Source organism: Atractosteus spatula, chromosome 25, assembly GCF_055471065.1.
Source record: "Atractosteus spatula isolate fAtrSpa1 chromosome 25, fAtrSpa1.hap1, whole genome shotgun sequence".
Taxonomy (NCBI): domain Eukaryota; kingdom Metazoa; phylum Chordata; class Actinopteri; order Semionotiformes; family Lepisosteidae; genus Atractosteus; species Atractosteus spatula.
In genome coordinates this window covers 14516856-14539678 of record NC_142730.1, presented here as the reverse complement: position 1 = coordinate 14539678, position 22823 = coordinate 14516856, and the positions used below count along the sequence as shown (strand labels likewise).

The following is a 22823-nucleotide window of genomic DNA, read 5'->3' as shown; positions in this document are numbered from 1 at the left end:
CATCGCTGTCATTTTCTTGCCAGCCGGCGGCATTTCTTGTGCAGCGATGAGCCAGATTTGTATTTCGGATTTCGGAAGTTGTGTGAATTTCTTGAAGCTGAAAGTCAACTCGCTCCAGAAAAGAAATGTGCAGTCGCATGAAAGCCGTGCCTGCTTATTAAACCGCAGGACCTGAGCTTGCGTTCTGTTTCTCATCGCGTTCGCAAAGGCGATTCCTGCCTCTAACACTGCTATGTCTGCGATTCAAAGTGCCGTGTGGAGCAGCTTCTAAAGTCTTGTTCACGCTCCTCCGATGTTGCTTTCTCTCTGCCTAACGAAGTTCCATTTTGGTGTCGGAGCGGGGAGACCTAATCATTCCAGCTTTAAGCCACCCTTCAATCTTCTGAGGGGTGTCTGAGTGCTAGCATGTCATTTGCCTTTTTTTTTTTTGAAACGGAGAGCGACGTTGAAAAAGGTTACCTCCGCCGCCTCGCCCTCCGTGTTAAATGATCGCAAGACGGTGGCGGCGGCGCTCCCTGTAGTTGTGGCCGAGCGGTTAAGGCGATGGACTAGAAAGCCATTGGGCTCTCCCCGCGGCGGGTCGAATCCTGCCGACTACGGCGTCCTTCTCGTGTCGCCGTGCGCCTGCCCAGAAAAAGGCGGAGTGCCGTTTCTCTCTTCCTGCTTCTTGTACAAACGCTAAATCGCTTGGACCTGCTGCCTTGGAAGTCATGTCTTCAGCGTCCCCCAGCGACATTTCACACTTGGAAGCAGACAACCACGCTTTTGGCATTGGCATGCCTTGCGCCCTACTTCCAGCCTTTGAAGATCTAATTATTCAAACTGAAAGAACCGACTGAATAGGTGTTTGCAGTGCACCAGGAGGAGCAGTGACCATAGCAGTGGAGGGGTGAGGATGGCGCAGATGGAAACGTTTTCATGCGCTCCTCTGGGAGGAATGAAAATAAAAGGCGAAACCGGAAACAGTAGTAGCCGCAAGAGGAAGTGTCTTCAAGCGCCAAGCAAGCGCTCCTCGTTAGTATAGTGGTGCGTATTCCCGCCCGTCACGTGGGAGACCAGGGATGGATTGCTTGACGGCGAGCCGGGTTGCTTTTCTCCCATCAGATTCCAACCGCTAATGCTAACGCAGTTTGTGGGAGCTTACGTGCTTCTCCTTTTCCGTCATTTTCGGACGACTATTCCAAAGGGGTAACCTGATGGAATAGGGGCCTGAAGACACGAGGCATTCTTAAACCAGCACTGGGCTGCACGGCCTTCTGTTGCGATCAGATTATATTCGAGTGAAAAAGCCAGAGCAGCCGCTTCCATCCTATGGAGTACGAGCTAAATCAGGAGAGGTATGGGACACGCGCGTGCCCATAGGTGCACGTCTCCTACGTCAGGCTGCTTCACCCATGTGCACCCGACTGGAGAGGGAATGGAGCAAGCTTTTTGTCAGGAGTGGGATTCAAACCCACGCCTCCAGGGGAGACTGCGACCTGAACGCAGCGCCTTAGACCGCTCGGCCATCCTGACGCCAGCCCTCTCCCCCAAAGCGGTCTGATGAGCCACCGCGATCCCACTACGCTCTTCGAGTATCGCACTGTTATTAATACTACAGTGTGACTCCAGCATTAAAATGTTTGGAAAATGTGTCGGCCTTTATAATCCAGTGTAGAGCAGCGTGTGATGATTTGTGCTACAAAACACCAAGCGCTCAAAGTGACGTCTGCGTTTGTCACTGAAACTTTCAACTCTTTCATCACTTATGTAGGAAATACAAAGAGCAGTTAGGTGGAACGCGTAGGATGGCCGTCAGCAGAGTGGCGCAGCGGAAGTGTGCTGGGCCCATAACCCAGAGGTCGATGGATCGAAACCATCCTCTGCTACATGTGTCTTACGCATGGTTCATAAGCATTCCATTGGGTTAGCAAAGTGCATTAAAGTAGTGTGGATCTCCCTTTCCTTAAGTTCTGTTCTGAGTTTCTCTCTCGTGTGTGTTTGTGCAAGCTTGACACTTGCGGGACTCTTTCATCTTCACCAATACGGAGATGACCAAATGTGTCTTCGGTTGTTCTGAGATCTTTGATAGTTTCTTCGAATGCTTCAAGTGAACCTCGAAATCGAAGCAGTTATGTTTATATTGATTTCTCGCATTAATCATTATTAACCAGGAACAGCCAGCACAGTCGGTCGCATTAGTAATTATGTCACGTCTCTACTTAGCAGAGCATTCAAAGACCCACTGGAAGCAGGAAAGCACTAAGACACTGCAAAACTGAACTCGGGAAAATCATACTGGGAGCTCTGAGCGATGTCTGCATCCAAGCCATCCAATACGGACTCTGAGACCTTGGAATATCAACACTATGATGCGCTACCTTTTCCCTGGAGCAAAACGATGGAATTAGAAGAATGCTTACCGCAGGATACAACTGTGCCGTTGTTATTTGGAGCACGGTTTTCACTTGCATGAAAACTACAGCAGAACGTAGAAGGATGATCACAGAGGAGTCCACGCGGGCATGCTGAGGAGATTGTAGGTCGTACATTTCAATGATTACTGACATTTGCGCTGCTTGAGGTACAGTAATCAACAAAGAACAGGGTGTGCTACTCTCGAATCCGGTCACCACATGATGAAAAGCCAGGAAGTATACCTTGTCCAATTGACGTCAACAGGGACACGTTAACCCCTTGCTTCCCTGCCGCCCGGCTAGCTCAGTCGGTAGAGCATGAGACTCTTAATCTCAGGGTCGTGGGTTCGAGCCCCACGTTGGGCGGTGCCCGTCTCCTTATTAACAAAGTTTCGTGCTCATCCTTGACCCTCTTACACCTTGATGGTACCGAGCACTAAACTTTAATGCACAGGTGTGATGAAACTGAGATGAAAAGGGCTTATCTAGCTCTTTGCCCGAGAGATAAATCAAAGGTTCCGCAGACAATCCGTTGGCTCCGGTCACTCTGACGCAGATAGGAGCTGCAGCCATCATAACTTGTATGAAAACTGATAAGAGCTCCTGTCTATTTACAGTTTCATTTACTCTAGCCTTTCCTTAAACACTGCGTGTACGAAGGCTAAGAAATTGCAGAGCTATTCTAATACAATAACTATTTGGAATCTTTTCGCCATAACAGTTTCACTGTGATTTTGCAGGTAACACGTACGTACGTAACATTTTGAACCGCACTGGAAAAATATGGGAAAGAAATGGCGAAAAGCAACTCTTCAACACGTGGCAATATCTTCCTGAGCGGAGTCCTGTTCTCGAAGCTCGACACTCTGCAAGAGTCACTTCTCCCAACTTGCGCCCGCAGGTTTCCGTAGTGTGCCTGCAAAGAGCCATCCGTTTGAGACAGGCGCACGTTCCGATTTCATTGAACTAAGCTAGATGCACAATTTCGAATGCAGCCTTCATCACAAACGACAGTTCATTTCTCGAAAGCTTGTCATGTAAAAAAAGGAAACAAAGAACGAAAACATACAGCTGACAATCTTCTGAAGCTGCAGATTTAGCTTTTGAGAAATGGACATTTTATGTATGCAGATGCTTTTCAAGCGCTGGTTTTAGAACGTCGCTGTGCTTCCAGCATCATTCTCAGCCTTCTAAACTGCCTATCGAGGTGCCGATCACTTTGTAAAGCGCTTGAGAGGCCAGAGCTGCTCAAACTGCTCTTGCCGTTTCCTTCAATCAAAAGCACTATTTTTTTCGTTGTATGGAAAGCTTTTCAAGTCTTGCATCGACACGCACCTTTCCTGAAATGTCCAAAGGGTGAATGTTTCGCAAAGAAATCCAGTCTACCTTTAGGGGGCATGATGTTGAAATCGGAACAAGCCCTGGGTGGGCTTGAACCAGCAGCCGTTCAGTTAACAGCTGCACAGAAACGCCCCCCGCTTGCTTTGTATCATTCGCAAGTTTCTGGTTAAAGAGTAAAAAAGGCTGGAATTCTTTTCCAGAAGCAGCCGGCAGGATTTCTTCTGCACCCACCCAGAAAAGCCAAGAATTGTATTTCATCTGTCGCAAGCTGTATGTTCCAGAAAGAGAATGAATACTTGCATTAAACTGAATCAAGCCGACAGACACGCACCTGAAGTGGAAATCTAATAAGTAAATTGATTCTTAAAATGTAGAGAGCTTTGAAAAAAATATATTGGTGCTTTTAGATAATATATTTCAAGGATGTAATTGCTGTGCTACAGTACGTGCAGAATTTTAGAAAACAGTGCGTCAACAAAGTACACTGTTTGGGTAACTTTAGAAGACAATGTACCAAAACAATATATGCTGTCTGGGTCGTTAGAATTAGCCGAAAGTAACTGATAAGCTTTGAATAACAAATCTAGTGCTTCTTCTCTCGTTCTATGTTGTAATCTGTTTTGTCTTAGGGAAAGGGGAAGCTTTTGAAGGGACAAAGCACTGAGCTTTTTTACAGCGCAACGTCTTATAAAAACCCTGTACTGCTTGTAACAAATTGAGTCTCCGGTTGCACTTTGCGAAGTGGCAACAGGGCTCCCAATATTGCAATATTGAAATAAAGACCTTACTCAGGTGAGAACTCTCTCTTGTGGCTTCCTTGATAGTTAAATTTCCACGACACACCGCCGTTGTTTTTCTCCATCGGAAGTTTGTCGTTAAGGAAAAACATCGCTGTCATTTTCTTGCCAGCCGGCGGCATTTCTTGTGCAGCGATGAGCCAGATTTGTATTTCGGATTTCGGAAGTTGTGTGAATTTCTTGAAGCTGAAAGTCAACTCGCTCCAGAAAAGAAATGTGCAGTCGCATGAAAGCCGTGCCTGCTTATTAAACCGCAGGACCTGAGCTTGCGTTCTGTTTCTCATCGCGTTCGCAAAGGCGATTCCTGCCTCTAACACTGCTATGTCTGCGATTCAAAGTGCCGTGTGGAGCAGCTTCTAAAGTCTTGTTCACGCTCCTCCGATGTTGCTTTCTCTCTGCCTAACGAAGTTCCATTTTGGTGTCGGAGCGGGGAGACCTAATCATTCCAGCTTTAAGCCACCCTTCAATCTTCTGAGGGGTGTCTGAGTGCTAGCATGTCATTTGCCTTTTTTTTTTTTGAAACGGAGAGCGACGTTGAAAAAGGTTACCTCCGCCGCCTCGCCCTCCGTGTTAAATGATCGCAAGACGGTGGCGGCGGCGCTCCCTGTAGTTGTGGCCGAGCGGTTAAGGCGATGGACTAGAAAGCCATTGGGCTCTCCCCGCGGCGGGTCGAATCCTGCCGACTACGGCGTCCTTCTCGTGTCGCCGTGCGCCTGCCCAGAAAAAGGCGGAGTGCCGTTTCTCTCTTCCTGCTTCTTGTACAAACGCTAAATCGCTTGGACCTGCTGCCTTGGAAGTCATGTCTTCAGCGTCCCCCAGCGACATTTCACACTTGGAAGCAGACAACCACGCTTTTGGCATTGGCATGCCTTGCGCCCTACTTCCAGCCTTTGAAGATCTAATTATTCAAACTGAAAGAACCGACTGAATAGGTGTTTGCAGTGCACCAGGAGGAGCAGTGACCATAGCAGTGGAGGGGTGAGGATGGCGCAGATGGAAACGTTTTCATGCGCTCCTCTGGGAGGAATGAAAATAAAAGGCGAAACCGGAAACAGTAGTAGCCGCAAGAGGAAGTGTCTTCAAGCGCCAAGCAAGCGCTCCTCGTTAGTATAGTGGTGCGTATTCCCGCCCGTCACGTGGGAGACCAGGGATGGATTGCTTGACGGCGAGCCGGGTTGCTTTTCTCCCATCAGATTCCAACCGCTAATGCTAACGCAGTTTGTGGGAGCTTACGTGCTTCTCCTTTTCCGTCATTTTCGGACGACTATTCCAAAGGGGTAACCTGATGGAATAGGGGCCTGAAGACACGAGGCATTCTTAAACCAGCACTGGGCTGCACGGCCTTCTGTTGCGATCAGATTATATTCGAGTGAAAAAGCCAGAGCAGCCGCTTCCATCCTATGGAGTACGAGCTAAATCAGGAGAGGTATGGGACACGCGCGTGCCTATAGGTGCACGTCTTCTACGTCAGGCTGCTTCACCCATGTGCACCCGACTGGAGAGGGAATGGAGCAAGCTTTTTGTCAGGAGTGGGATTCGAACCCACGCCTCCAGGGGAGACTGCGACCTGAACGCAGCGCCTTAGACCGCTCGGCCATCCTGACGCCAGTCCTCTCCCCCAAAGCGGTCTGATGAGCCACCGCGATCCCACTACGCTCTTCGAGTATCGCACTGTTATTAATACTACAGTGTGACTCCAGCATTAAAATGTTTGGAAAATGTGTCGGCCTTTATAATCCAGTGTAGAGCAGCGTGTGATGATTTGTGCTACAAAACACCAAGCGCTCAAAGTGACGTCTGCGTTTGTCACTGAAACTTTCAACTCTTTCATCACTTATGTAGGAAATACAAAGAGCAGTTAGGTGGAACGCGTAGGATGGCCGTCAGCAGAGTGGCGCAGCGGAAGTGTGCTGGGCCCATAACCCAGAGGTCGATGGATCGAAACCATCCTCTGCTACATGTGTCTTACGCATGGTTCATAAGCATTCCATTGGGTTAGCAAAGTGCATTAAAGTAGTGTGGATCTCCCTTTCCTTAAGTTCTGTTCTGAGTTTCTCTCTCGTGTGTGTTTGTGCAAGCTTGACACTTGCGGGACTCTTTCATCTTCACCAATACGGAGATGACCAAATGTGTCTTCGGTTGTTCTGAGATCTTTGATAGTTTCTTCGAATGCTTCAAGTGAACCTCGAAATCGAAGCAGTTATGTTTATATTGATTTCTCGCATTAATCATTATTAACCAGGAACAGCCAGCACAGTCGGTCGCATTAGTAATTATGTCACGTCTCTACTTAGCAGAGCATTCAAAGACCCACTGGAAGCAGGAAAGCACTAAGACACTGCAAAACTGAACTCGGGAAAATCATACTGGGAGCTCTGAGCGATGTCTGCATCCAAGCCATCCAATACGGACTCTGAGACCTTGGAATATCAACACTATGATGCGCTACCTTTTCCCTGGAGCAAAACGATGGAATTAGAAGAATGCTTACCGCAGGATACAACTGTGCCGTTGTTATTTGGAGCACGGTTTTCACTTGCATGAAAACTACAGCAGAACGTAGAAGGATGATCACAGAGGAGTCCACGCGGGCATGCTGAGGAGATTGTAGGTCGTACATTTCAATGATTACTGACATTTGCGCTGCTTGAGGTACAGTAATCAACAAAGAACAGGGTGTGCTACTCTCGAATCCGGTCACCACATGATGAAAAGCCAGGAAGTATACCTTGTCCAATTGACGTCAACAGGGACACGTTAACCCCTTGCTTCCCTGGCGCCCGGCTAGCTCAGTCGGTAGAGCATGAGACTCTTAATCTCAGGGGCGTGGGTTCGAGCCCCACGTTGGGCGGTGCCCGTCTCCTTATTAACAAAGTTTCGTGCTCATCCTTGACCCTCTTACACCTTGATGGTACCGAGCACTAAACTTTAATGCACAGGTGTGATGAAACTGAGATGAAAAGGGCTTATCTAGCTCTTTGCCCGAGAGATAAATCAAAGGTTCCGCAGACAATCCGTTGGCTCCGGTCACTCTGACGCAGATAGGAGCTGCAGCCATCATAACTTGTATGAAAACTGATAAGAGCTCCTGTCTATTTACAGTTTCATTTACTCTAGCCTTTCCTTAAACACTGCGTGTACGAAGGCTAAGAAATTGCAGAGCTATTCTAATACAATAACTATTTGGAATCTTTTCGCCATAACAGTTTCACTGTGATTTTGCAGGTAACACGTACGTACGTAACATTTTGAACCGCACTGGAAAAATATGGGAAAGAAATGGCGAAAAGCAACTCTTCAACACGTGGCAATATCTTCCTGAGCGGAGTCCTGTTCTCGAAGCTCGACACTCTGCAAGAGTCACTTCTCCCAACTTGCGCCCGCAGGTTTCCGTAGTGTGCCTGCAAAGAGCCATCCGTTTGAGACAGGCGCACGTTCCGATTTCATTGAACTAAGCTAGATGCACAATTTCGAATGCAGCCTTCATCACAAACGACAGTTCATTTCTCGAAAGCTTGTCATGTAAAAAAAGGAAACAAAGAACGAAAACATACAGCTGACAATCTTCTGAAGCTGCAGATTTAGCTTTTGAGAAATGGACATTTTATGTATGCAGATGCTTTTCAAGCGCTGGTTTTAGAATGTCGCTGTGCTTCCAGCATCATTCTCAGCCTTCTAAACTGCCTATCGAGGTGCCGATCACTTTGTAAAGCGCTTGAGAGGCCAGAGCTGCTCAAACTGCTCTTGCCGTTTCCTTCAATCAAAAGCACTATTTTTTTCGTTGTATGGAAAGCTTTTCAAGTCTTGCATCGACACGCACCTTTCCTGAAATGTCCAAAGGGTGAATGTTTCGCAAAGAAATCCAGTCTACCTTTAGGGGGCATGATGTTGAAATCGGAACAAGCCCTGGGTGGGCTTGAACCAGCAGCCGTTCAGTTAACAGCTGCACAGAAACGCCCCCCGCTTGCTTTGTATCATTCGCAAGTTTCTGGTTAAAGAGTAAAAAAGGCTGGAATTCTTTTCCAGAAGCAGCCGGCAGGATTTCTTCTGCACCCACCCAGAAAAGCCAAGAATTGTATTTCATCTGTCGCAAGCTGTATGTTCCAGAAAGAGAATGAATACTTGCATTAAACTGAATCAAGCCGACAGACACGCACCTGAAGTGGAAATCTAATAAGTAAATTGATTCTTAAAATGTAGAGAGCTTTGAAAAAAATATATTGGTGCTTTTAGATAATATATTTCAAGGATGTAATTGCTGTGCTACAGTACGTGCAGAATTTTAGAAAACAGTGCGTCAACAAAGTACACTGTTTGGGTAACTTTAGAAGACAATGTACCAAAACAATATATGCTGTCTGGGTCGTTAGAATTAGCCGAAAGTAACTGATAAGCTTTGAATAACAAATCTAGTGCTTCTTCTCTCGTTCTATGTTGTAATCTGTTTTGTCTTAGGGAAAGGGGAAGCTTTTGAAGGGACAAAGCACTGAGCTTTTTTACAGCGCAACGTCTTATAAAAACCCTGTACTGCTTGTAACAAATTGAGTCTCCGGTTGCACTTTGCGAAGTGGCAACAGGGCTCCCAATATTGCAATATTGAAATAAAGACCTTACTCAGGTGAGAACTCTCTCTTGTGGCTTCCTTGATAGTTAAATTTCCACGACACACCGCCGTTGTTTTTCTCCATCGGAAGTTTGTCGTTAAGGAAAAACATCGCTGTCATTTTCTTGCCAGCCGGCGGCATTTCTTGTGCAGCGATGAGCCAGATTTGTATTTCGGATTTCGGAAGTTGTGTGAATTTCTAGAAGCTGAAAGTCAACTCGCTCCAGAAAAGAAATGTGCAGTCGCATGAAAGCCGTGCCTGCTTATTAAACCGCAGGACCTGAGCTTGCGTTCTGTTTCTCATCGCGTTCGCAAAGGCGATTCCTGCCTCTAACACTGCTATGTCTGCGATTCAAAGTGCCGTGTGGAGCAGCTTCTAAAGTCTTGTTCACGCTCCTCCGATGTTGCTTTCTCTCTGCCTAACGAAGTTCCATTTTGGTGTCGGAGCGGGGAGACCTAATCATTCCAGCTTTAAGCCACCCTTCAATCTTCTGAGGGGTGTCTGAGTGCTAGCATGTCATTTGCCTTTTTTTTTTTTGAAACGGAGAGCGACGTTGAAAAAGGTTACCTCCGCCGCCTCGCCCTCCGTGTTAAATGATCGCAAGACGGCGGCGGCGGCGCTTCCTGTAGTTGTGGCCGAGCGGTTAAGGCGATGGACTAGAAAGCCATTGGGCTCTCCCCGCGGCGGGTCGAATCCTGCCGACTACGGCGTCCTTCTCGTGTCGCCGTGCGCCTGCCCAGAAAAAGGCGGAGTGCCGTTTCTCTCTTCCTGCTTCTTGTACAAACGCTAAATCGCTTGGACCTGCTGCCTTGGAAGTCATGTCTTCAGCGTCCCCCAGCGACATTTCACACTTGGAAGCAGACAACCACGCTTTTGGCATTGGCATGCCTTGCGCCCTACTTCCAGCCTTTGAAGATCTAATTATTCAAACTGAAAGAACCGACTGAATAGGTGTTTGCAGTGCACCAGGAGGAGCAGTGACCATAGCAGTGGAGGGATGAGGATGGCGCAGATGGAAACGTTTTCATGCGCTCCTCTGGGAGGAATGAAAATAAAAGGCGAAACCGGAAACAGTAGTAGCCGCAAGAGGAAGTGTCTTCAAGCGCCAAGCAAGCGCTCCTCGTTAGTATAGTGGTGCGTATTCCCGCCCGTCACGTGGGAGACCAGGGATGGATTGCTTGACGGCGAGCCGGGTTGCTTTTCTCCCATCAGATTCCAACCGCTAATGCTAACGCAGTTTGTGGGAGCTTACGTGCTTCTCCTTTTCCGTCATTTTCGGACGACTATTCCAAAGGGGTAACCTGATGGAATAGGGGCCTGAAGACACGAGGCATTCTTAAACCAGCACTGGGCTGCACGGCCTTCTGTTGCGATCAGATTATATTCGAGTGAAAAAGCCAGAGCAGCCGCTTCCATCCTATGGAGTACGAGCTAAATCAGGAGAGGTATGGGACACGCGCGTGCCTATAGGTGCACGTCTCCTACGTCAGGCTGCTTCACCCATGTGCACCCGACTGGAGAGGGAATGGAGCAAGCTTTTTGTCAGGAGTGGGATTCGAACCCACGCCTCCAGGGGAGACTGCGACCTGAACGCAGCGCCTTAGACCGCTCGGCCATCCTGACGCCAGCCCTCTCCCCCAAAGCGGTCTGATGAGCCACCGCGATCCCACTACGCTCTTCGAGTATCGCACTGTTATTAATACTACAGTGTGACTCCAGCATTAAAATGTTTGGAAAATGTGTCGGCCTTTATAATCCAGTGTAGAGCAGCGTGTGATGATTTGTGCTACAAAACACCAAGCGCTCAAAGTGACGTCTGCGTTTGTCACTGAAACTTTCAACTCTTTCATCACTTATGTAGGAAATACAAAGAGCAGTTAGGTGGAACGCGTAGGATGGCCGTCAGCAGAGTGGCGCAGCGGAAGTGTGCTGGGCCCATAACCCAGAGGTCGATGGATCGAAACCATCCTCTGCTACATGTGTCTTACGCATGGTTCATAAACATTCCATTGGGTTAGTAAAGTGCATTAAAGTAGTGTGGATCTCCCTTTCCTTAAGTTCTGTTCTGAGTTTCTCTCTCGTGTGTGTTTGTGCAAGCTTGACACTTGCGGGACTCTTTCATCTTCACCAATACGGAGATGACCAAATGTGTCTTCGGTTGTTCTGAGATCTTTGATAGTTTCTTCGAATGCTTCAAGTGAACCTCGAAATCGAAGCAGTTATGTTTATATTGATTTCTCGCATTAATCATTATTAACCAGGAACAGCCAGCACAGTCGGTCGCATTAGTAATTATGTCACGTCTCTACTTAGCAGAGCATTCAAAGACCCACTGGAAGCAGGAAAGCACTAAGACACTGCAAAACTGAACTCGGGAAAATCATACTGGGAGCTCTGAGCGATGTCTGCATCCAAGCCATCCAATACGGACTCTGAGACCTTGGAATATCAACACTATGATGCGCTACCTTTTCCCTGGAGCAAAACGATGGAATTAGAAGAATGCTTACCGCAGGATACAACTGTGCCGTTGTTATTTGGAGCACGGTTTTCACTTGCATGAAAACTACAGCAGAACGTAGAAGGATGATCACAGAGGAGTCCACGCGGGCATGCTGAGGAGATTGTAGGTCGTACATTTCAATGATTACTGACATTTGCGCTGCTTGAGGTACAGTAATCAACAAAGAACAGGGTGTGCTACTCTCGAATCCGGTCACCACATGATGAAAAGCCAGGAAGTATACCTTGTCCAATTGACGTCAACAGGGACACGTTAACCCCTTGCTTCCCTGGCGCCCGGCTAGCTCAGTCGGTAGAGCATGAGACTCTTAATCTCAGGGGCGTGGGTTCGAGCCCCACGTTGGGCGGTGCCCGTCTCCTTATTAACAAAGTTTCGTGCTCATCCTTGACCCTCTTACACCTTGATGGTACCGAGCACTAAACTTTAATGCACAGGTGTGATGAAACTGAGATGAAAAGGGCTTATCTAGCTCTTTGCCCGAGAGATAAATCAAAGGTTCCGCAGACAATCCGTTGGCTCCGGTCACTCTGACGCAGATAGGAGCTGCAGCCATCATAACTTGTATGAAAACTGATAAGAGCTCCTGTCTATTTACAGTTTCATTTACTCTAGCCTTTCCTTAAACACTGCGTGTACGAAGGCTAAGAAATTGCAGAGCTATTCTAATACAATAACTATTTGGAATCTTTTCGCCATAACAGTTTCACTGTGATTTTGCAGGTAACACGTACGTACGTAACATTTTGAACCGCACTGGAAAAATATGGGAAAGAAATGGCGAAAAGCAACTCTTCAACACGTGGCAATATCTTCCTGAGCGGAGTCCTGTTCTCGAAGCTCGACACTCTGCAAGAGTCACTTCTCCCAACTTGCGCCCGCAGGTTTCCGTAGTGTGCCTGCAAAGAGCCATCCGTTTGAGACAGGCGCACGTTCCGATTTCATTGAACTAAGCTAGATGCACAATTTCGAATGCAGCCTTCATCACAAACGACAGTTCATTTCTCGAAAGCTTGTCATGTAAAAAAAGGAAACAAAGAACGAAAACATACAGCTGACAATCTTCTGAAGCTGCAGATTTAGCTTTTGAGAAATGGACATTTTATGTATGCAGATGCTTTTCAAGCGCTGGTTTTAGAACGTCGCTGTGCTTCCAGCATCATTCTCAGCCTTCTAAACTGCCTATCGAGGTGCCGATCACTTTGTAAAGCGCTTGAGAGGCCAGAGCTGCTCAAACTGCTCTTGCCGTTTCCTTCAATCAAAAGCACTATTTTTTTCGTTGTATGGAAAGCTTTTCAAGTCTTGCATCGACACGCACCTTTCCTGAAATGTCCAAAGGGTGAATGTTTCGCAAAGAAATCCAGTCTACCTTTAGGGGGCATGATGTTGAAATCGGAACAAGCCCTGGGTGGGCTTGAACCAGCAGCCGTTCAGTTAACAGCTGCACAGAAACGCCCCCCGCTTGCTTTGTATCATTCGCAAGTTTCTGGTTAAAGAGTAAAAAAGGCTGGAATTCTTTTCCAGAAGCAGCCGGCAGGATTTCTTCTGCACCCACCCAGAAAAGCCAAGAATTGTATTTCATCTGTCGCAAGCTGTATGTTCCAGAAAGAGAATGAATACTTGCATTAAACTGAATCAAGCCGACAGACACGCACCTGAAGTGGAAATCTAATAAGTAAATTGATTCTTAAAATGTAGAGAGCTTTGAAAAAAATATATTGGTGCTTTTAGATAATATATTTCAAGGATGTAATTGCTGTGCTACAGTACGTGCAGAATTTTAGAAAACAGTGCGTCAACAAAGTACACTGTTTGGGTAACTTTAGAAGACAATGTACCAAAACAATATATGCTGTCTGGGTCGTTAGAATTAGCCGAAAGTAACTGATAAGCTTTGAATAACAAATCTAGTGCTTCTTCTCTCGTTCTATGTTGTAATCTGTTTTGTCTTAGGGAAAGGGGAAGCTTTTGAAGGGACAAAGCACTGAGCTTTTTTACAGCGCAACGTCTTATAAAAACCCTGTACTGCTTGTAACAAATTGAGTCTCCGGTTGCACTTTGCGAAGTGGCAACAGGGCTCCCAATATTGCAATATTGAAATAAAGACCTTACTCAGGTGAGAACTCTCTCTTGTGGCTTCCTTGATAGTTAAATTTCCACGACACACCGCCGTTGTTTTTCTCCATCGGAAGTTTGTCGTTAAGGAAAAACATCGCTGTCATTTTCTTGCCAGCCGGCGGCATTTCATGTGCAGCGATGAGCCAGATTTGTATTTCGGATTTCGGAAGTTGTGTGAATTTCTTGAAGCTGAAAGTCAACTCGCTCCAGAAAAGAAATGTGCAGTCGCATGAAAGCCGTGCCTGCTTATTAAACCGCAGGACCTGAGCTTGCGTTCTGTTTCTCATCGCGTTCGCAAAGGCGATTCCTGCCTCTAACACTGCTATGTCTGCGATTCAAAGTGCCGTGTGGAGCAGCTTCTAAAGTCTTGTTCACGCTCCTCCGATGTTGCTTTCTCTCTGCCTAACGAAGTTCCATTTTGGTGTCGGAGCGGGGAGACCTAATCATTCCAGCTTTAAGCCACCCTTCAATCTTCTGAGGGGTGTCTGAGTGCTAGCATGTCATTTGCCTTTTTTTTTTTTGAAACGGAGAGCGACGTTGAAAAAGGTTACCTCCGCCGCCTCGCCCTCCGTGTTAAATGATCGCAAGACGGTGGCGGCGGCGCTCCCTGTAGTTGTGGCCGAGCGGTTAAGGCGATGGACTAGAAAGCCATTGGGCTCTCCCCGCGGCGGGTCGAATCCTGCCGACTACGGCGTCCTTCTCGTGTCGCCGTGCGCCTGCCCAGAAAAAGGCGGAGTGCCGTTTCTCTCTTCCTGCTTCTTGTACAAACGCTAAATCGCTTGGACCTGCTGCCTTGGAAGTCATGTCTTCAGCGTCCCCCAGCGACATTTCACACTTGGAAGCAGACAACCACGCTTTTGGCATTGGCATGCCTTGCGCCCTACTTCCAGCCTTTGAAGATCTAATTATTCAAACTGAAAGAACCGACTGAATAGGTGTTTGCAGTGCACCAGGAGGAGCAGTGACCATAGCAGTGGAGGGGTGAGGATGGCGCAGATGGAAACGTTTTCATGCGCTCCTCTGGGAGGAATGAAAATAAAAGGCGAAACCGGAAACAGTAGTAGCCGCAAGAGGAAGTGTCTTCAAGCGCCAAGCAAGCGCTCCTCGTTAGTATAGTGGTGCGTATTCCCGCCCGTCACGTGGGAGACCAGGGATGGATTGCTTGACGGCGAGCCGGGTTGCTTTTCTCCCATCAGATTCCAACCGCTAATGCTAACGCAGTTTGTGGGAGCTTACGTGCTTCTCCTTTTCCGTCATTTTCGGACGACTATTCCAAAGGGGTAACCTGATGGAATAGGGGCCTGAAGACACGAGGCATTCTTAAACCAGCACTGGGCTGCACGGCCTTCTGTTGCGATCAGATTATATTCGAGTGAAAAAGCCAGAGCAGCCGCTTCCATCCTATGGAGTACGAGCTAAATCAGGAGAGGTATGGGACACGCGCGTGCCTATAGGTGCACGTCTCCTACGTCAGGCTGCTTCACCCATGTGCACCCGACTGGAGAGGGAATGGAGCAAGCTTTTTGTCAGGAGTGGGATTCGAACCCACGCCTCCAGGGGAGACTGCGACCTGAACGCAGCGCCTTAGACCGCTCGGCCATCCTGACGCCAGTCCTCTCCCCCAAAGCGGTCTGATGAGCCACCGCGATCCCACTACGCTCTTCGAGTATCGCACTGTTATTAATACTACAGTGTGACTCCAGCATTAAAATGTTTGGAAAATGTGTCGGCCTTTATAATCCAGTGTAGAGCAGCGTGTGATGATTTGTGCTACAAAACACCAAGCGCTCAAAGTGACGTCTGCGTTTGTCACTGAAACTTTCAACTCTTTCATCACTTATGTAGGAAATACAAAGAGCAGTTAGGTGGAACGCGTAGGATGGCCGTCAGCAGAGTGGCGCAGCGGAAGTGTGCTGGGCCCATAACCCAGAGGTCGATGGATCGAAACCATCCTCTGCTACATGTGTCTTACGCATGGTTCATAAGCATTCCATTGGGTTAGCAAAGTGCATTAAAGTAGTGTGGATCTCCCTTTCCTTAAGTTCTGTTCTGAGTTTCTCTCTCGTGTGTGTTTGTGCAAGCTTGACACTTGCGGGACTCTTTCATCTTCACCAATACGGAGATGACCAAATGTGTCTTCGGTTGTTCTGAGATCTTTGATAGTTTCTTCGAATGCTTCAAGTGAACCTCGAAATCGAAGCAGTTATGTTTATATTGATTTCTCGCATTAATCATTATTAACCAGGAACAGCCAGCACAGTCGGTCGCATTAGTAATTATGTCACGTCTCTACTTAGCAGAGCATTCAAAGACCCACTGGAAGCAGGAAAGCACTAAGACACTGCAAAACTGAACTCGGGAAAATCATACTGGGAGCTCTGAGCGATGTCTGCATCCAAGCCATCCAATACGGACTCTGAGACCTTGGAATATCAACACTATGATGCGCTACCTTTTCCCTGGAGCAAAACGATGGAATTAGAAGAATGCTTACCGCAGGATACAACTGTGCCGTTGTTATTTGGAGCACGGTTTTCACTTGCATGAAAACTACAGCAGAACGTAGAAGGATGATCACAGAGGAGTCCACGCGGGCATGCTGAGGAGATTGTAGGTCGTACATTTCAATGATTACTGACATTTGCGCTGCTTGAGGTACAGTAATCAACAAAGAACAGGGTGTGCTACTCTCGAATCCGGTCACCACATGATGAAAAGCCAGGAAGTATACCTTGTCCAATTGACGTCAACAGGGACACGTTAACCCCTTGCTTCCCTGGCGCCCGGCTAGCTCAGTCGGTAGAGCATGAGACTCTTAATCTCAGGGGCGTGGGTTCGAGCCCCACGTTGGGCGGTGCCCGTCTCCTTATTAACAAAGTTTCGTGCTCATCCTTGACCCTCTTACACCTTGATGGTACCGAGCACTAAACTTTAATGCACAGGTGTGATGAAACTGAGATGAAAAGGGCTTATCTAGCTCTTTGCCCGAGAGATAAATCAAAGGTTCCGCAGACAATCCGTTGGCTCCGGTCACTCTGACGCAGATAGGAGCTGCAGCCATCATAACTTGTATGAAAACTGATAAGAGCTCCTGTCTATTTACAGTTTCATTTACTCTAGCCTTTCCTTAAACACTGCGTGTACGAAGGCTAAGAAATTGCAGAGCTATTCTAATACAATAACTATTTGGAATCTTTTCGCCATAACAGTTTCACTGTGATTTTGCAGGTAACACGTACGTACGTAACATTTTGAACCGCACTGGAAAAATATGGGAAAGAAATGGCGAAAAGCAACTCTTCAACACGTGGCAATATCTTCCTGAGCGGAGTCCTGTTCTCGAAGCTCGACACTCTGCAAGAGTCACTTCTCCCAACTTGCGCCCGCAGGTTTCCGTAGTGTGCCTGCAAAGAGCCATCCGTTTGAGACAGGCGCACGTTCCGATTTCATTGAACTAAGCTAGATGCACAATTTCGAATGCAGCCTTCATCACAAACGACAGTTCATTTCTCGAAAGCTTGTCATGTAAAAAAAGGAAACAAAGAACGAAAACATACAGCTGACAATCTTCTGAAGCTGCAGATTTAGCTTTTGAGAAATGGACATTTTATGTATGCAGATGCTTTTCAAGCGCTGGTTTTAGAACGTCGCTGTGCTTCCAGCATCATTCTCAGCCTTCTAAACTGCCTATCGAGGTGCCGATCACTTTGTAAAGCGCTTGAGAGGCCAGAGCTGCTCAAACTGCTCTTGCCGTTTCCTTCAATCAAAAGCACTATTTTTTTCGTTGTATGGAAAGCTTTTCAAGTCTTGCATCGACACGCACCTTTCCTGAAATGTCCAAAGGGTGAATGTTTCGCAAAGAAATCCAGTCTACCTTTAGGGGGCATGATGTTGAAATCGGAACAAGCCCTGGGTGGGCTTGAACCAGCAGCCGTTCAGTTAACAGCTGCACAGAAACGCCCCCCGCTTGCTTTGTATCATTCGCAAGTTTCTGGTTAAAGAGTAAAAAAGGCTGGAATTCTTTTCCAGAAGCAGCCGGCAGGATTTCTTCTGCACCCACCCAGAAAAGCCAAGAATTGTATTTCATCTGTCGCAAGCTGTATGTTCCAGAAAGAGAATGAATACTTGCATTAAACTGAATCAAGCCGACAGACACGCACCTGAAGTGGAAATCTAATAAGTAAATTGATTCTTAAAATGTAGAGAGCTTTGAAAAAAATATATTGGTGCTTTTAGATAATATATTTCAAGGATGTAATTGCTGTGCTACAGTACGTGCAGAATTTTAGAAAACAGTGCGTCAACAAAGTACACTGTTTGGGTAACTTTAGAAGACAATGTACCAAAACAATATATGCTGTCTGGGTCGTTAGAATTAGCCGAAAGTAACTGATAAGCTTTGAATAACAAATCTAGTGCTTCTTCTCTCGTTCTATGTTGTAATCTGTTTTGTCTTAGGGAAAGGGGAAGCTTTTGAAGGGACAAAGCACTGAGCTTTTTTACAGCGCAACGTCTTATAAAAACCCTGTACTGCTTGTAACAAATTGAGTCTCCGGTTGCACTTTGCGAAGTGGCAACAGGGCTCCCAATATTGCAATATTGAAATAAAGACCTTACTCAGGTGAGAACTCTCTCTTGTGGCTTCCTTGATAGTTAAATTTCCACGACACACCGCCGTTGTTTTTCTCCATCGGAAGTTTGTCGTTAAGGAAAAACATCGCTGTCATTTTCTTGCCAGCCGGCGGCATTTCATGTGCAGCGATGAGCCAGATTTGTATTTCGGATTTCGGAAGTTGTGTGAATTTCTTGAAGCTGAAAGTCAACTCGCTCCAGAAAAGAAATGTGCAGTCGCATGAAAGCCGTGCCTGCTTATTAAACCGCAGGACCTGAGCTTGCGTTCTGTTTCTCATCGCGTTCGCAAAGGCGATTCCTGCCTCTAACACTGCTATGTCTGCGATTCAAAGTGCCGTGTGGAGCAGCTTCTAAAGTCTTGTTCACGCTCCTCCGATGTTGCTTTCTCTCTGCCTAACGAAGTTCCATTTTGGTGTCGGAGCGGGGAGACCTAATCATTCCAGCTTTAAGCCACCCTTCAATCTTCTGAGGGGTGTCTGAGTGCTAGCATGTCATTTGCCTTTTTTTTTTTTGAAACGGAGAGCGACGTTGAAAAAGGTTACCTCCGCCGCCTCGCCCTCCGTGTTAAATGATCGCAAGACGGTGGCGGCGGCGCTCCCTGTAGTTGTGGCCGAGCGGTTAAGGCGATGGACTAGAAAGCCATTGGGCTCTCCCCGCGGCGGGTCGAATCCTGCCGACTACGGCGTCCTTCTCGTGTCGCCGTGCGCCTGCCCAGAAAAAGGCGGAGTGCCGTTTCTCTCTTCCTGCTTCTTGTACAAACGCTAAATCGCTTGGACCTGCTGCCTTGGAAGTCATGTCTTCAGCGTCCCCCAGCGACATTTCACACTTGGAAGCAGACAACCACGCTTTTGGCATTGGCATGCCTTGCGCCCTACTTCCAGCCTTTGAAGATCTAATTATTCAAACTGAAAGAACCGACTGAATAGGTGTTTGCAGTGCACCAGGAGGAGCAGTGACCATAGCAGTGGAGGGGTGAGGATGGCGCAGATGGAAACGTTTTCATGCGCTCCTCTGGGAGGAATGAAAATAAAAGGCGAAACCGGAAACAGTAGTAGCCGCAAGAGGAAGTGTCTTCAAGCGCCAAGCAAGCGCTCCTCGTTAGTATAGTGGTGCGTATTCCCGCCCGTCACGTGGGAGACCAGGGATGGATTGCTTGACGGCGAGCCGGGTTGCTTTTCTCCCATCAGATTCCAACCGCTAATGCTAACGCAGTTTGTGGGAGCTTACGTGCTTCTCCTTTTCCGTCATTTTCGGACGACTATTCCAAAGGGGTAACCTGATGGAATAGGGGCCTGAAGACACGAGGCATTCTTAAACCAGCACTGGGCTGCACGGCCTTCTGTTGCGATCAGATTATATTCGAGTGAAAAAGCCAGAGCAGCCGCTTCCATCCTATGGAGTACGAGCTAAATCAGGAGAGGTATGGGACACGCGCGTGCCTATAGGTGCACGTCTCCTACGTCAGGCTGCTTCACCCATGTGCACCCGACTGGAGAGGGAATGGAGCAAGCTTTTTGTCAGGAGTGGGATTCGAACCCACGCCTCCAGGGGAGACTGCGACCTGAACGCAGCGCCTTAGACCGCTCGGCCATCCTGACGCCAGTCCTCTCCCCCAAAGCGGTCTGATGAGCCACCGCGATCCCACTACGCTCTTCGAGTATCGCACTGTTATTAATACTACAGTGTGACTCCAGCATTAAAATGTTTGGAAAATGTGTCGGCCTTTATAATCCAGTGTAGAGCAGCGTGTGATGATTTGTGCTACAAAACACCAAGCGCTCAAAGTGACGTCTGCGTTTGTCACTGAAACTTTCAACTCTTTCATCACTTATGTAGGAAATACAAAGAGCAGTTAGGTGGAACGCGTAGGATGGCCGTCAGCAGAGTGGCGCAGCGGAAGTGTGCTGGGCCCATAACCCAGAGGTCGATGGATCGAAACCATTCTCTGCTACATGTGTCTTACGCATGGTTCATAAGCATTCCATTGGGTTAGCAAAGTGCATTAAAGTAGTGTGGATCTCCCTTTCCTTAAGTTCTGTTCTGAGTTTCTCTCTCGTGTGTGTTTGTGCAAGCTTGACACTTGCGGGACTCTTTCATCTTCACCAATACGGAGATGACCAAATGTGTCTTCGGTTGTTCTGAGATCTTTGATAGTTTCTTCGAATGCTTCAAGTGAACCTCGAAATCGAAGCAGTTATGTTTATATTGATTTCTCGCATTAATCATTATTAACCAGGAACAGCCAGCACAGTCGGTCGCATTAGTAATTATGTCACGTCTCTACTTAGCAGAGCATTCAAAGACCCACTGGAAGCAGGAAAGCACTAAGACACTGCAAAACTGAACTCGGGAAAATCATACTGGGAGCTCTGAGCGATGTCTGCATCCAAGCCATCCAATACGGACTCTGAGACCTTGGAATATCAACACTATGATGCGCTACCTTTTCCCTGGAGCAAAACGATGGAATTAGAAGAATGCTTACCGCAGGATACAACTGTGCCGTTGTTATTTGGAGCACGGTTTTCACTTGCATGAAAACTACAGCAGAACGTAGAAGGATGATCACAGAGGAGTCCACGCGGGCATGCTGAGGAGATTGTAGGTCGTACATTTCAATGATTACTGACATTTGCGCTGCTTGAGGTACAGTAATCAACAAAGAACAGGGTGTGCTACTCTCGAATCCGGTCACCACATGATGAAAAGCCAGGAAGTATACCTTGTCCAATTGACGTCAACAGGGACACGTTAACCCCTTGCTTCCCTGGCGCCCGGCTAGCTCAGTCGGTAGAGCATGAGACTCTTAATCTCAGGGGCGTGGGTTCGAGCCCCACGTTGGGCGGTGCCCGTCTCCTTATTAACAAAGTTTCGTGCTCATCCTTGACCCTCTTACACCTTGATGGTACCGAGCACTAAACTTTAATGCACAGGTGTGATGAAACTGAGATGAAAAGGGCTTATCTAGCTCTTTGCCCGAGAGATAAATCAAAGGTTCCGCAGACAATCCGTTGGCTCCGGTCACTCTGACGCAGATAGGAGCTGCAGCCATCATAACTTGTATGAAAACTGATAAGAGCTCCTGTCTATTTACAGTTTCATTTACTCTAGCCTTTCCTTAAACACTGCGTGTACGAAGGCTAAGAAATTGCAGAGCTATTCTAATACAATAACTATTTGGAATCTTTTCGCCATAACAGTTTCACTGTGATTTTGCAGGTAACACGTACGTACGTAACATTTTGAACCGCACTGGAAAAATATGGGAAAGAAATGGCGAAAAGCAACTCTTCAACACGTGGCAATATCTTCCTGAGCGGAGTCCTGTTCTCGAAGCTCGACACTCTGCAAGAGTCACTTCTCCCAACTTGCGCCCGCAGGTTTCCGTAGTGTGCCTGCAAAGAGCCATCCGTTTGAGACAGGCGCACGTTCCGATTTCATTGAACTAAGCTAGATGCACAATTTCGAATGCAGCCTTCATCACAAACGACAGTTCATTTCTCGAAAGCTTGTCATGTAAAAAAAGGAAACAAAGAACGAAAACATACAGCTGACAATCTTCTGAAGCTGCAGATTTAGCTTTTGAGAAATGGACATTTTATGTATGCAGATGCTTTTCAAGCGCTGGTTTTAGAACGTCGCTGTGCTTCCAGCATCATTCTCAGCCTTCTAAACTGCCTATCGAGGTGCCGATCACTTTGTAAAGCGCTTGAGAGGCCAGAGCTGCTCAAACTGCTCTTGCCGTTTCCTTCAATCAAAAGCACTATTTTTTTCGTTGTATGGAAAGCTTTTCAAGTCTTGCATCGACACGCACCTTTCCTGAAATGTCCAAAGGGTGAATGTTTCGCAAAGAAATCCAGTCTACCTTTAGGGGGCATGATGTTGAAATCGGAACAAGCCCTGGGTGGGCTTGAACCAGCAGCCGTTCAGTTAACAGCTGCACAGAAACGCCCCCCGCTTGCTTTGTATCATTCGCAAGTTTCTGGTTAAAGAGTAAAAAAGGCTGGAATTCTTTTCCAGAAGCAGCCGGCAGGATTTCTTCTGCACCCACCCAGAAAAGCCAAGAATTGTATTTCATCTGTCGCAAGCTGTATGTTCCAGAAAGAGAATGAATACTTGCATTAAACTGAATCAAGCCGACAGACACGCACCTGAAGTGGAAATCTAATAAGTAAATTGATTCTTAAAATGTAGAGAGCTTTGAAAAAAATATATTGGTGCTTTTAGATAATATATTTCAAGGATGTAATTGCTGTGCTACAGTACGTGCAGAATTTTAGAAAACAGTGCGTCAACAAAGTACACTGTTTGGGTAACTTTAGAAGACAATGTACCAAAACAATATATGCTGTCTGGGTCGTTAGAATTAGCCGAAAGTAACTGATAAGCTTTGAATAACAAATCTAGTGCTTCT

General features: G+C 47.1%; 10 non-coding genes across 10 annotated transcripts; 5 read left to right on the top strand and 5 right to left on the bottom strand.

Moving 5' to 3' along the window:
* Positions 1–1432: 1432 nt before the first annotated feature.
* On the bottom strand, positions 1433–1515 carry trnal-cag (transfer RNA leucine (anticodon CAG)). Its single transcript has one exon. It is a non-coding gene; the product is annotated as a tRNA-Leu (tRNA).
* Positions 1516–2689: 1174 nt separating this feature from the next.
* trnak-cuu (transfer RNA lysine (anticodon CUU)) lies at positions 2690–2762 on the top strand. Its single transcript has one exon. It is a non-coding gene; the product is annotated as a tRNA-Lys (tRNA).
* A 3293-nt stretch (positions 2763–6055) lies between these two features.
* On the bottom strand, positions 6056–6138 carry trnal-cag (transfer RNA leucine (anticodon CAG)). The gene has a single exon. It is a non-coding gene; the product is annotated as a tRNA-Leu (tRNA).
* Positions 6139–7312: 1174 nt separating this feature from the next.
* Positions 7313–7385, top strand: trnak-cuu (transfer RNA lysine (anticodon CUU)). Its single transcript has one exon. It is a non-coding gene; the product is annotated as a tRNA-Lys (tRNA).
* Positions 7386–10678: 3293 nt separating this feature from the next.
* On the bottom strand, positions 10679–10761 carry trnal-cag (transfer RNA leucine (anticodon CAG)). Its single transcript has one exon. It is a non-coding gene; the product is annotated as a tRNA-Leu (tRNA).
* Positions 10762–11935: 1174 nt separating this feature from the next.
* Positions 11936–12008, top strand: trnak-cuu (transfer RNA lysine (anticodon CUU)). The gene has a single exon. It is a non-coding gene; the product is annotated as a tRNA-Lys (tRNA).
* A 3293-nt stretch (positions 12009–15301) lies between these two features.
* On the bottom strand, positions 15302–15384 carry trnal-cag (transfer RNA leucine (anticodon CAG)). Its single transcript has one exon. It is a non-coding gene; the product is annotated as a tRNA-Leu (tRNA).
* A 1174-nt stretch (positions 15385–16558) lies between these two features.
* trnak-cuu (transfer RNA lysine (anticodon CUU)) lies at positions 16559–16631 on the top strand. The gene has a single exon. It is a non-coding gene; the product is annotated as a tRNA-Lys (tRNA).
* A 3293-nt stretch (positions 16632–19924) lies between these two features.
* trnal-cag (transfer RNA leucine (anticodon CAG)) lies at positions 19925–20007 on the bottom strand. The gene has a single exon. It is a non-coding gene; the product is annotated as a tRNA-Leu (tRNA).
* A 1174-nt stretch (positions 20008–21181) lies between these two features.
* On the top strand, positions 21182–21254 carry trnak-cuu (transfer RNA lysine (anticodon CUU)). The gene has a single exon. It is a non-coding gene; the product is annotated as a tRNA-Lys (tRNA).
* Positions 21255–22823: the final 1569 nt, after the last annotated feature.